The 13,535-nt window shown below is 42.9% G+C and overlaps 1 protein-coding gene across 4 annotated transcripts in view; it reads left to right on the top strand.

Annotated features, from left to right (window-relative positions):
- Positions 1-8,895, top strand: part of tafa2 (TAFA chemokine like family member 2) — a 98,177-nt gene extending 89,282 nt beyond the window's left edge. For all 4 annotated transcript variants that reach the window (XM_023952222.2, XM_078941758.1, XM_078941757.1 and 1 more), the window contains one exon: positions 7,852-8,895. The gene's annotated coding sequence lies outside the window, so the exon portion shown is untranslated. The remainder of the gene's footprint in view (positions 1-7,851) is intronic.
- Positions 8,896-13,535: the final 4,640 nt, after the last annotated feature.

The raw sequence follows: 13,535 nt of genomic DNA, 5'->3' as shown, positions 1-13,535 counted from the left end.
GTTGGGATTTTTGTGGGGGTTTTATTAGGATAAATATATAGAAGATGATGTCATAGACGGCAGAAGGTTGATCTAAATACCTAAGTTTAAAGAACTTGAGTCAAAAGCTGGTTAACCATGACACCGATAAAAAGTCTCTAGGTGGATATTCTAAAGCCAGATGTTTGGCATTAATGAGTTACCCAAATGGGCCACATGTAGGCGGTACAGCAAACACCCAAACTGGTGGTCTCAGCCTTAACCTGATCAAATGAATGTTTTTTTTAACTGGCCAGTAGTCTGCTTAAAAAATGTCATCAATAGTTGGCTCAACCTATCAGAACAGAGCTGGCATCCTATAAGGGGGGTTATCGACTAAAACAAATGATGTTAGAAAGAAGAAGAAGACATTATACCAGAGCTTGGTCGGGCCCAACCCCTGCTAGAAGAACCACAAAGGTGGGGTACCATGTGACATGGGTAGCAGTAATGGGTGGCTACCTTAACAGCCCAATCCATAAAAATGGACTTTAACTATTGGGACATGAAATTGGAAAGAGCTTGAGCTTCTAGAGAAAGCTAAGCAGTAACCACTAGAGATGGTTGGGCTCTCACTATAGATTCTAAAACCTCACTGCTTTGAAGGGGTTAGACTCTCTTCCACTTGGGAGTTGTCCATGGTGAGAAGTCGGGGTTTGCTCGTAGCCTTCTGACTCGATGGTCATGTATTGAGGTTTTCTCAGGGTCAGGGTCTTGCTGTGCTTGTGGCTTGAAGGCTAAACGAAGCACCAGAGTACCTGGTCTTTCTCTCTAGATAGGGTAGTAGAAAGTGCTCTGACTGTGGACTCCATGAGTTTACTGGAAGACTTCAACGCTAACGTGGGCAACAACAATAATACCTGGAAAGGGGGTGGTCTGTACCCAAGTGCTGTTTTGATATTGGACTTCTGTGCCAGTCACTGCTTGTCCATGACAAACATCATGCTTGAGCACAAGGATGTCCATCACCAGGACCCACAAAGAAGGAGGTCAATGATTGACCTAGTAGTCGCATCAACTGACTTCTAGTTATTTGTAACACTGGGACACTGAAAAGATTGGGAGAACTCTTAACTGATCACCGCCTGGTGGTGAGTTTGAATCACTGGTGGAGAAGAAGGCTCAGTGCTCAGTAGCCCAGGACCTACTGTGGTCTGCTGGGAACGTCTAGCTGAGTCCACAGTAAGAAACGTCTTTAAATCCCACATCTGGGAGAGCTTTAACCAGGTACAGAGGGAGGCTGTAGACATTGGTTCCAAGAAGACCTTTTTTTCTACCTCTTTTGTCAGTAACTGCAGCTGTATGAAGCTGTGGCTATAAGGTGTCTGGTGCCAGTCGAACTGAAACATGGTAAGTGAAAGCAGCTGAAAAGAGTTCAATCTGTAGTTTGAGATCAAGCAAGGTCCTCGATCATTTGGAAAAAAAAATGATAGTAGGCTTGCTGGTCCTTCATGTTGAGGGGGACTAAAACAACCTCTGTCGGATAACTCCTGGACATGTCCTACAGAAGGAAGGCCCTGGCAAACGCACCGTTGCTGTTTGCCTTAGCTTTAATTGTACAATATTTTACCCAAATCCAAACATAAATCTTGGCCAAATATTTCAGACATTTTTCCATCTGTTTATCATCTTGTGTAAACATGGAGAAGTCCATAACTTTGGATGTGTCAGGAGAGGAGATTTGTTCTGCAAACTGTTTGTATCTGGAAGGTTTCTGGAATTGAAATGTTTATCGAACTGCATCTGGATTTCTGTTTGCAGTTGTTGACCAATGCTGTTTGGTGAGATCCAAGTTTAGCAGAACGAAACAAACAAAGACATGACTGTGTATGGTATGATATCAGTATTGCTGGTTGTAATGTGCACTTAGAAAAAGCCTCATGTCTTGGAGAAAAAAGGGACTTTCAGGAAAATTTGTGTGAAATTGACATTAAAAGGACACAACCTCTATGAGTCAAGGGAAAATGGGAGCTGTGAGGATTTGCATAATAGAAGGACACAGCCTGGTAGGGATAGAGGTGAAGGATTTTATGTCAGTGTTTGACAGTAGTGAGTTCAGCATACACACCAAAAATAGCCGGAAATGGATACGCTATGAATCAAACAGCAATTAACCACCAGAGTGGGGTTTCTGAAGTCATGCTAGAACCCGAAAAAAAAGGAAAGCAGCACAGATCTTTATTAATTTGATAGATTTTTTTTTGATGGCCCACGATCTACCTACACATCCCTCATGGTGGACGGTAATTTACGTACTGGGCGCCCCTGGCTTAGAATAAAAAACCTAAATTGTAGCTGTTTCCTGGAGCTTAATAGACCGTTCACATGTGATCACCCCACTCCCAACGTTGGGAGTGGGGTGGAAAATTAATCAAATACGTATCTTATTCAGAAAACATGTTTTTTTTCAGAGAAACAAATCTGTTCAGTTTGTTTACAGTCCACATTACTAGAAAGGGTCCCAGAAGAGACCCTCCTGCATGATACATTTCCCTTTTTTTTCTTTTGTTTTTTTTTAACTTGTCCCTTCCAGCAGCTGAGGAAACAGATAAGAGCTGAAAACCTCTAGTGTTGAACAAATGTTGCTGTTACAATAGGGGCTTAGGATTCTTCTGACACAAGAGGTGCATATTTGTATAAACCCCTTTTTTGGATGGTAAATCTAATTTATATTAATTATGTTTGTGTACATTTTTTGTTGGACCGGAAGGAAAATAAAGAAGAGAAGGAGATAGAGAGATGTCAGAGATGGGGAGTAAGGGTACACAATCATCCACGTTGGAGGATGAATAAAAAAGTGGGAGGGGGTAGACACACAAAGCAACCGGAGGTTAATCATGATCATTGTCAAGTGTAGATGTTAGTCTAAAAGGGGTGGGGCCTGTCCACAGACACACTCAAACATTACAAACATACCAGTTGGCTCTAAAGACCTTCACCCACATGTATCGACAGGTACACAATACAACTACACAAGTCCATGATCAGTTTTCAAACGGTTGGCATTTCTGTGTACTGAAAAGGACGCGATGCAAAACATCACTATCAAATCGGAGTCCCTGATTGGTCAAAGTTCATCTGGTTTAACATTCAACGTACCTTCAAAAGCCGAATCTTTTGTTTGTAGAGGTCGAAGACGGACTTGAAAACGTGTGTATTTGCGAGTGAACACCAGAGTTTTGAAGGCGGAAACCGAAATGCACATTTACACGGATTCACATAGACTTTTCCTTAAACATGGTCGTCTGAATGCGCTATGCCCAGGCTGGGGGGAATATAGCTTTTCCTAGAACCAGTGTTGGGTCTTCTAAAAAGTAATTGGTTACTTTACGTAGTTACTGGATCAAAATTGTAATTACATTACTTAATTACCTATTTGAAAAAGGATTACTACTGGGCTGCACGGTGGCGCAGTGGTCAGCGCTCTTGCCTCACAGCAAGAAGGCCCCCGGTTCAAGTCCTGGCTGGGGGACATGAAAAACAACATCAATGGGGACCTTTCTGTGTGGAGTTTGCATGTTCTCCCCGTGCATGCGTGGGTTTTCTCCGGGATCTCCGGCTTCCTCCCACCGTCCAAAAACACGCTTCATAGGTTAATTGGCAACTCTAAATTAACCATATGTATGGCTGTGAGACTGAATGGGTGTGTGATTGTGGACATTCTACCCTGCGACAGACTGGCGACCTGTCCAGGGCATCCCCCTGCCTTCGCCCACAAGTGGCCGGGATAGGCTCCAGTAGCCCCATGACCCCAAAAGGGAAAAAACGGTATAGAAAACAGATGAATGAATGATTCATTACTTTGCTTTACTGTTTTTCCTCTCTTATACATCCTCATATCCTCTTGTCTTTCATTTAACTTTATTTGTAAAGCAATGACTTTGTTCAAAGTATGAACTGGGTTCAAGGCATAACCTGGTTCTATTAGAATTCAGACATAAGTAGAAAAGAAGTTCCAACACTTGGTCTATGCCACTGCTCAAAGTGAGGCGTGGAAAAAGCCTCATCCCCAATTTTCGCTGACTTTATGTTTTCCATTACAATGAGTTGCACTTTTCTCTCTCTACATCTGCCCTTTGTGCAAAGTTCTGTGCTGCTGCGAATCTACCCCCCCCCCCCCCCCCCATGAGCGCTAACTCTGACCGGAGATGGCGTCACATGCAGCTTAGAGGGAAAAATAAAGTAAGAAAGGGTGAATGAATATGGAGAACAAGTCGGCTCTTGTCTTTTACACCAAAGAGCCGACTTAAGAGTTGTTTTATTCGCAACCGACACATCAGTACAGGGGGCGGGGCTCTGCTGCTCACCTGCTGCTCACCTGCTGCTCACCTGCTGCTCACCTGCTGCTCACCTGCTGCTCACCTGCTGCTCACCTGCTGCTCACCTGCTGCTCACCTGCTGCTCCTCGGGGATGAGAAGACTCCTCGCAGCATCTCTTTATGTCACATCCTTAAGGCAGCCTGGGAAACAAAGTAGCTGCAGCAATGAGGGCATGTCTGTACTTTGACCAATCCCCAAATCTGCACAGGCGTCCGCGTGCGTACTAGCAACTCTTTTTTTTTTTTTACATTAACCTCAATTTTGTTTCATTTAACCCAGAGAAAATGTCAGAGCCTAAAAAAACCTAAGTAACAAAGGTTTTTATAGTCCAGTAATTGCAATTAATTACCAAAATTTGAACTGTAATTCGATACGTTCCTCTGTTACTGACAAAAGTAATTAAATTACAGTAACTCATTACAATCAAATTGACATGTAAAGTAGTATCTGAAAAAAAACGAGAAAAAAAAACAAGACATCTGCAATCATTCTGGGGGGAAAAGTGGCGACAGTGGCTCAGGTGGTTGAGCGGGTCGTCCAATGATCGAAGGGTTGGCGGTTCGATCCCCGCTCCCACCAGCCAAAATGTCGTTGTGTCCTTGGGCAAGACACTTCACCCTCTTTGCCTCCAGTGTGGCTCCACTGGTGTGTGAATGTGTATGAATGGTCCCGGTGATGGTCAGAGGGGCCATAGGCGCGAAATGGCAGCCACGCCTCTGTCAGTCTGCCCCAGGGCAGCTGTGGCTACAACCGTAGCTTACCGTCACCAAGTATGAATGAGGAGTGAATGAATAATGGACACAATGTAAGCGCTTTGAGTGTCTTGAAAAGCGCAGATAAATCCAATCCATTATTATTATTATTACTTTGTATTCCATTACCCCAACACTGCTTAAGACATGCATCACACCTGCATGCCCAGGTTAGTCAGGCCCCGCCTCCACTGCCTTTTGGAGATCTTGTCCTATTGAATTCTAAATTGCAAAATGCGTTTTGATAACTGGATTTGTAAATGTTTTAAATTTCATATCAAATGGATAATTGAATTGTTGAGAGTTTAATAGCAATTCGAATTAGGGGTTAAAGAAAAACACTTCCATACATGTATTTGTGTGGCACCGATGGAAGCAGCAATTATTGCTAAATTCAACAAACCGCTGCTGAGAGAGCTGTGGAGTTCTCACTTGTCAGATACCAATTAAAATAAGGCAACACCCTGGGAGCATTTCCATCCCACGTTGTAGCTTTGTTTAAAACACCGTTCAGGATCCACAGCGTTCTGATCCATCTCTGGAGACATTTTCTCAGCTTTGCTCTTTGTCTTCTCGGCTTGAAATTATTCCTAAATTAGCAGCACATTAATCACAGTGACAGACTGGAATATAAATGACTCCGTAAAGGGAAGAATTTTATGGTCGCTCGCCCTGCGACCGGCCGAGAGCAGCAACGACTTCAGTTTATAGAAACTCTTTACACATGTTTCACACCGTTATGCAGGTTCCTTTTGTCAAGCGATGAGCTGATGGCTTTGGAAGTGTTTTTTTTTTATTTTGCATAATGGAAAATGATTTATGTGACATCCTGCACTGCCATGTTGCTGCACGGCCCAATTTCTTTTGTCAAGCCACCCGTTGGTGAATTAGTCTAACCGTGCTGTCAGAGCTGTCTGTTTTCCATCAAAAGTTTAGCATCAATAATGAGGCCCTACAAGTCTGCTGATGACATCCTTCAGTCAATCCCGCCTGTCTGCTGACAGCTGGCGGGAATCGATAGCGGACGCTGCGATGAGGGCTGTTATGCTTCTCCAGAGTGTTTTCCAGAAAGCGCTTTCTGAGCAGCAGAGGAGCTGCCAGTCAGCCACCGAGTTTTATGGCAGGCAATTTCATCTCAAGGAGAATGAAACATTTCAGAAGCCAGAGCAGAGGACCAAAGCTACAAGTGCAAACTCTCCGTGCTAAATTTACTTCAGGCCTATGAGAGAAAATCACACGCTTTAAATGCTGGAGAACATTTAGGATGGATGTAGACGATGACAGAAATGATGATGTGAGGTCTTTTACTCTGAGCAGATGGTCTACTTTAAAGGAGCAGGTCTCATCTGAACTCTGGGGCAGATCAAACAGGTCATCCTGGAGGCTGGAAATCGTAGATCTTGGTTTGGTTGCAAGTGAATCCTGGTGTGATTTAACACAATTGGGAAAATGGAACCTTGGTCACAACTGCAATTCTAAGTGGATTCTGCCAAACCCGTACGGGGCACACAGGCGGCCCACACAAAATATCGAGGTCGTAGATCGCTTGGTAAATCAGTTTATTCAAAATAGCCGTACAAAAAAATAAAATAAAAACGCGCTGTCCTGTTCAGTCAACATCTAAAAAAAATAGAAAGAGTGAGGTGGCATTTATATTCTTACTTCTAGGAAGATGGCTCCTTTTAAATTACCGTAGTTTTTGCTCTTTAGGCTTACCAGATGACAAGGCACTCCGTCAATAAATGGTCTATTTTTGAACTTATTTCATTTACGAGACACACCAAACTATAAGGCACATTGAGCGACACAAAAGAGTCAGAGACAATTCAGTCAGTCAAACTTTATTAACTAATCTCAAATTGTACCTTGAGAATATGCTTGTGGCACGCTACCTGTTAGCCACCGTAGTGTAATCACAATAGGCCTACCTGTAACTCCCAACCATGTTTGGAACGAGTAAAAAACAGAGTGATACAACCAGAACAAACATTACTAACGGTTAGCATTGTTCGTAACACATTAAAAACCACAGTCCAGCACCAATGTTAGCCGCGTTAGCATATTGACAATAGGCCTACCTGTAACTCCCAACCATGTTTGGAACGAGTAAAAGAACAGGCTGACACCGCTAAGACAAACACTACTGTGACTACGTTAACTCCCAACCTTGTTAGCTACACGTAAAAACACAAAACGCCACTACACGGTAGCGTTTTGACAATAACAGCCATCCTTGTTTGCAACTCATAAAAAAAACTGTCTGACAAGAAAAAACAGTATTTATTTAAGGGTTGATGGTCGACAAAGTGTGCGTCATAACGCACACCGTGGAGCTTTCCTGGAGGATGGTTGCTTCTGCGAAGTGCGTTAATTCAGATAATGCACACTTCGAAGACCCGCTTATACCATGGTCACTTTCTAAAGAAATAAATATTCAACCAGTTTTTAGTCCTTTATTCTTGTTATTTTTTTGGTTTGCTATCGCTTTTTCGCTAAAAGTGGACTATTTGTTACACTGTTCAGAACATTTAAGCTATGTGACTGGAACTACTTTTTTAGGAGTCCATCATCACTGTGGATTATCACTTTGTAATGCACACCCAGCAGCAAATCAGAATCAAGAATTCCTGGTATAACGATATATGAGGCACTTTGGTAAAGTGTGACTAATAGAGCAGAAAATTATGTAATGGGAAAGGTGAGTTTCTGTACATTTGGATTTTCATGTCTAATTTGGTCCTGTCTTTTTTCTCTGACACAGGTGAACCAGGTGAATCTCTGGTCAGACGCACCATAGAAGCAGAAGAAAGAGATGCAGAGGACTTTCCTGTAAATATAGACTCCCGTTCTTCTCAGTTCTGGACCTGGGAAAGAAAAGTGTAGAACATTCTAGAGCACGGATTTGCAGAAGGACTGGACGCGATAAGCTTTGCGCATCATCTCTATCACACATTGTACTGCCTGTAGCGGACTACAAAAATGAACATTGCCTGTATGTTCATTGAATAACACGGCTTTTGGGACGTTGGTCATCCAGGATGATGGACGGGAGGATTTGTTATGTACGGAATGCAAAGATTAGCTGCAAAATGTGATTTTGTTCTCTCAGCTGGGTGTCTTTCTGCTCTCACAAAATGTAGCTTCAAGAATTCAAATATGGGTAAAAATATGTGGCCGCGCCGTCGTTTCAGGGGGATTTTCAAAGAAATACGTCACCGCATTTCATCATCTGTGTTTTAGGTGTTCCTCTAAACCAGAGGTGGGCACTGAGGGCCGCATTCCTGCATGTTTTCCAGCATACCCTGCTCTGGCGTGTTCTAATTGGCTGGACACACCTTAACCAGGTAATCAGCCATGAGTAGGGCAAGATTATTGGCTGGACACACCTGAATCAGGTAATCAGCCATGAGTAGGGCTGACTATCTGGAAATCATGCAGACACACCGGCCCTCGAGGCCTGGAATTGCCCACCCCTGCTCTAAACTCTCATAAAGATGGGAGGTAGGATCTTACCAAGCCTGAAGACGTACGGTGGAGTCTTTTTTTTGATCGTTTTTTGCTCAGAGGATCACCCCGGGTTCTTTGCCTCTTTGTGGTGCAGTTCTGAGTTTCACATTTCCAAAAAAGATGTGCTGTACTTTCAACAGGTTTTTCTCGCCAGTGAGGGCGATGGCAACTACGATCTTTGGAAGAGGTTTGGAACATTTACGCAGGTTTTATGTGCTAATCACCTTCAAGTAGGCATCGGCCACACTTTCCTTGTCTGTGTAAGAGACAACATCAGTAATAAACTATGATTGTGTAACTCCAGTTGTGTGTCTTTTAACCATCTGTGTGCCTTAAACCGGGGCAGGACCTTTCCAATAACACACAGTTACTTGGAGCCAAGAAAGGGTCTTCTTCTTCCACTTTCGGCTTCTCCCATCAGGGGTCGCCACAGCGAACGAGTCGCATGGTGAATTTGGCAATGTTTTACGCCGGATGCCCTTCCTGACGCAACCTTCTCAAACCGGGCTTGGAACCGGCAGAGGTAGAGAAGGGAACAGGGAGCAGCCCGGAGTCGAACCCGGGTTTCACGGACGGAAGGCGCCGCAAACCAGCACGAGCTAAACTGGCTCCCACTGGAGCCAAGAAAGGGTAAATGGAGTATTGGGTTATAAAGCGCTGTATGACCTTCCAAGAAGGTGCAAGGCGCTTCACAATCAATCTATAACACAGGAGCAACGTGGGGTTCAGGGTCTTGCCCAAGGACACTTCAACACATTGGTAAGCAGGCTGGGAACCAAACCTGCGATCTTCAAATCACAAAGGAGAAGATGGTTTAATTCAACAAGGCAACATCAACCATTATGAATTAAAAAGCAGCAACCCCTGCAGATTTTATTGCCTAAAACTTCTAAATTTGAAAAATAAAAATAGCTTGAATAACCAAATGTTATTTGAAATGTTTCCCCTAAGTTTGAATCTGGTGTATAAACTTAATCTTTTGTTGCAAAAACGAATTTAAAAACTTGAAAAAAAAAAATTAAAAATCCCATTTTTTTTTTACAGATATCTCTATGCAGATGTATTAATAACTAAAACTTCCACGAAATCCCTCAGAGAGGGCAGAGATGCTCAGTTTATCTTAGTCTGTTTAGTTTAGATCAACAATCAGTGACTGTATTTTATAACTGTTTTTATGATTTGTACAACAGTGAAGCCCGTTGAGACAACTGTGTGGTAATTTTGGGCTAAGTAGATAAAAGAAAAGAACAAAAGAAAATCAGATGTTCTCAAACTAGGAAACTCTAACTTTAAAACTGATTTCCTGTTTCCAGACAAGAGATAACGCCTGACCAAGTGTGCACGATCAGAAATGAACGCACGCAGTGGAATCCTGCGGTGATAAAGGGCGTCATTCTGCTTATACCATGGTCACTTACAAAATAAATAGATATTCAATCAGTTTTCAGGACTTTATTCTTGTTATTTTTTCAGTTTGGATCGGTTTTTAACAAAAGCAGACTATTTGTTATGTGGTGCCGCGCGCTGAACCAGCATCGAGCTGGAGTGCAGCAGCAAAGGAAAGCGATATCTATGCTGATGACCACGGTGTGTTAAAAAAAGCAGGAGTCACCGGGTAAAAGCACTGCTGGAGTTGTCTGCCCGAAATACTCCAAGGGTCGTTCACTTCTGTTAATTTTCCTATGCTTCCATGCAAACGCGCAAAAACAAAACTACCACAACTGTTGTTTCCTCACAATGTAAGTCGCTGTTCTTCGTTTTGTAAATAATAAAGATAGAAATAGATTTATAATAGAATTATCGTCACAGAGGCTCCCAGTGTAAGGACAGCTGTTTGTTCGTGTTATTGTGTGAGTTGTTGTTTGTGTTGTTGTGCGTGTTGTTAATTGTGTTGTTGTGCGTGTCGTTGTTTGAGTTGTTGTGTGAGTTGTTTTTTGTGTTGTTGTGCGTGTTGTTAATTGTGTTGTTGTGCGTGTCGTTGTTTGTGTTGTTGTTTGTGTTGTTGTGTTAGTTGCACCTTTCGGCTGAACTTGTGTTTAACAGCAACAAATCAAACCAATCTCAAACAAAGGTCAGGAGGACTGATGAGGATCTAGAAGGTTTCCGTGGTGGAGCCAGGCGTGGTTTTATCCTCTGAGAAAACAGAGATTAAACTTTTTATACCTCATCATAAAGGGACTCACCACCTCTACGCTCCTAGTTCAGCTTTTTTAAATTGTTTGGAAGCTTTGCGAGGAAAAGGCTCCTAAAAGACATCAATCAGCTCAGACTCAGTGTTTTTATTTCTTTTGCAGAGATAGAAAAGGTACATTTTCTGTACGTTGGTTCTGATTGGGCCTGTCTGGCACGGTCCCGCCGAGCGAGTGTTCTTCCCAGCCTGGGATCCGTTTCCAAACGGCGAGCGTGAGACGAGCAGCGCCTGAAGCTTCTTTCTCGTGTTCTGTAAGCGCAGACTTCAGACGTGGAGCCACAATCCTCCCGACGAAAGGCGTCCTCTAGCAAAACGTTGGACTCTGTTGCGGTGACACGGCGGTGACACGGCTGTCTTTGCTGTGTCTGTTACCGCCAGGGTCCCATTGTGAAGAGGAGGTTCAGAGTGTGTCCTGGGATGGGAGGGTCCCGGGGTGGGAGGGTCCCGGCGTGGGAGGGTTGGATTTGGGTTGTTCTCTTCAGACTTCAATCTGGTTGTTACGGCTGTGGCCGTATTTGATTTTGTTTTGTTTGTTTGTCCTGTGTATTATGTATTATTTCTGTATCAGAGTGGGACTTTGTGTTTTTGTGCATCTTTGTGTCTGCTAGTTTGTGATTATTTGCAGGTGTGGTTCATGAAGGTGTGGCCTCCAATTGGACCAGCTGGTGGAGGCAGCCTTTCAAAACCACCACATGGACCTCCACACCATGAGAGGGGAGCCTTGCAGCAACAAGTCTCCAATGCAGCTTGGCCTTCTTCTCCACTTTGGTTTTGTCTTCTCCACTTGTTTTAGTTTGTGTTGCACTTTGTTTCGTAGTTTGTATTTTTGTGCCCACTCTGTTTAGTCCTTTGGTTTATAATTTTGTTTAAGTGAAGCTGTAGGGGTGAACTGCCATTTTGTTTAGTACATGTTTTCTCCTGTTTTTGTTAGGTTAGGGAGGTTAAAGTTTTGTCTTTGATTTCCCTTTTCTTTCATTTGCAGGTTAGAATACATGTTTCAGTTAGTCGGGGTTCTGTTTGTTATTTTGGCCTGGGTTCACCCTGAAGCCTTTTAGCTTCACTTTTAGTTGTTGGTTGTTTATTTGTAAATATATTTGATATATTTTATGGAGACATTCGTTTGGTGTGTTAATTTAAATTTTACTTTTTTTATGTTATGCTGCCTCGGTGCCCCTAGACACAGAAGGGGCCATAACACTGGTAGAATTTAAGAAAAATATGTTTTCTGGTCTCATTCATTCTCTTAATCTTGAACATTTCTATGAACGTAGTGTGTGTGTCACAATCTACTGTGCGTTTATGTGTGTTTTGTATTAATGCCTACCAGCTGCTTTGATGTTTTCTTGTCAACATTGATGTCAGACAGAGAGAAACGTCTGCGGTTTGCACTTTGGAAACATTTCAAGCTGCATTTGGAAGCAGAAAGAAGCTGCAGATGCTCAAACTCCGAATGGTGCGTTTGTGTGCGTGTATGACACGATCATTCATTCATTCACTCATTTTCTTAACAGCTTTTCCCTTTTGGGGTCACGGGGCTGCTGGAGCCTATCCCGGCCACTTGTGGGCGAAGGCAGGAGACACCCTGGACAGGTCGTCAGTCTGTCGCAGGGTAGAGTGTCCACAAACACACACCCATTCACTCTCACACCTAGGGACAGTTTAGAGTTGCCAATTAACCTATGAAGTATGTTTTTGGACGGTGGGAGGAAGCCGGAGATCCCGGAGGAAACCCACGCATGCACGGGGAGAACATGCAAACTCCACACAGAAAGGTCCCCCATTGATGTTGTTTTTCATGTCCCCCAGCCAGGACTTGAACCGGAGGCCTTCTTGCTGTGAGGCAAGAGCGCTGACCACTGCGCCACCGTGCAGCCAAGTTTGGTGTATGACACGTCCGTCTAACAAATGCTGCCCAAAAAACACGAGGCATTCAATTCATGTTCTGACATTTAAGACTCTCAGGACCAAGTAGGAGAAAGACTTTGTCTGCATTTAGCTGAATCTTTAGCTTTGGTGACATTTTCCAGTTTTATCATAGTTTAGAGTCCCCCTCCAATCATCTTTTGATCTATTTTCAAATGACTCCCAGTGGTTTTTAACGATGATTATTCTGTTTTTAGCTCAAAGGAAGAAACCTGTCGTTTTCTGGAGCACAGTTTCACTCAACAGTATCTGGGGATTTTGGTTCCAACATAAACTCAGGATCCGTGACTGGATTCCTAATTCCTGATTAGATTTGTTCTTTGTTAAATCTTTGTGTGTTTCATCAGTTCTTATTAGTTATGAACAAGTTAATCTTCAAAAATGAAAAGTACCTGGAAGTATGAAACGTTGCAGTTCCTCAAATGGCCACTGGAATCTGGTTTCAGAAGGGAACCTTTTGGCCATTTTCCACCAATGACTTGTGTCCAAAACTTGTTGTGTTTGTATTTTCAGTCACAACAGCGATCTTTTTCACACTGTATGTTTTCGTCTGCTACTGAGTCACCACATTTAGATAAAGAAACACTCAGAAATGCTTTTTCAAGCTTAATTTTCTTTATACATGTCCTCCATCAGAAAAATGCCACAAGAACATGTTAACAACACTAAAAAAAATGACATTTTCATCAAAATGGGTCTGAAAAAGTCTTGGATTGTTACTTTGTCTACGTCTCATTATTTTTTCTGTCAACTGTTAGTCTTTTTTTCCCTGTTATAAGCTACAAAAGAATCCTCCTCTGCGGTTCTGTTGTGCTTCTGCCACA

Source organism: Oryzias latipes, chromosome 23 (assembly GCF_053564925.1).
Source record: "Oryzias latipes strain Hd-rR chromosome 23, Olatipes_Hd-rR_3.1".
Lineage (NCBI taxonomy): Eukaryota > Metazoa > Chordata > Actinopteri > Beloniformes > Adrianichthyidae > Oryzias > Oryzias latipes.
This window is presented reverse-complemented; position numbering and strand designations above follow the sequence as displayed.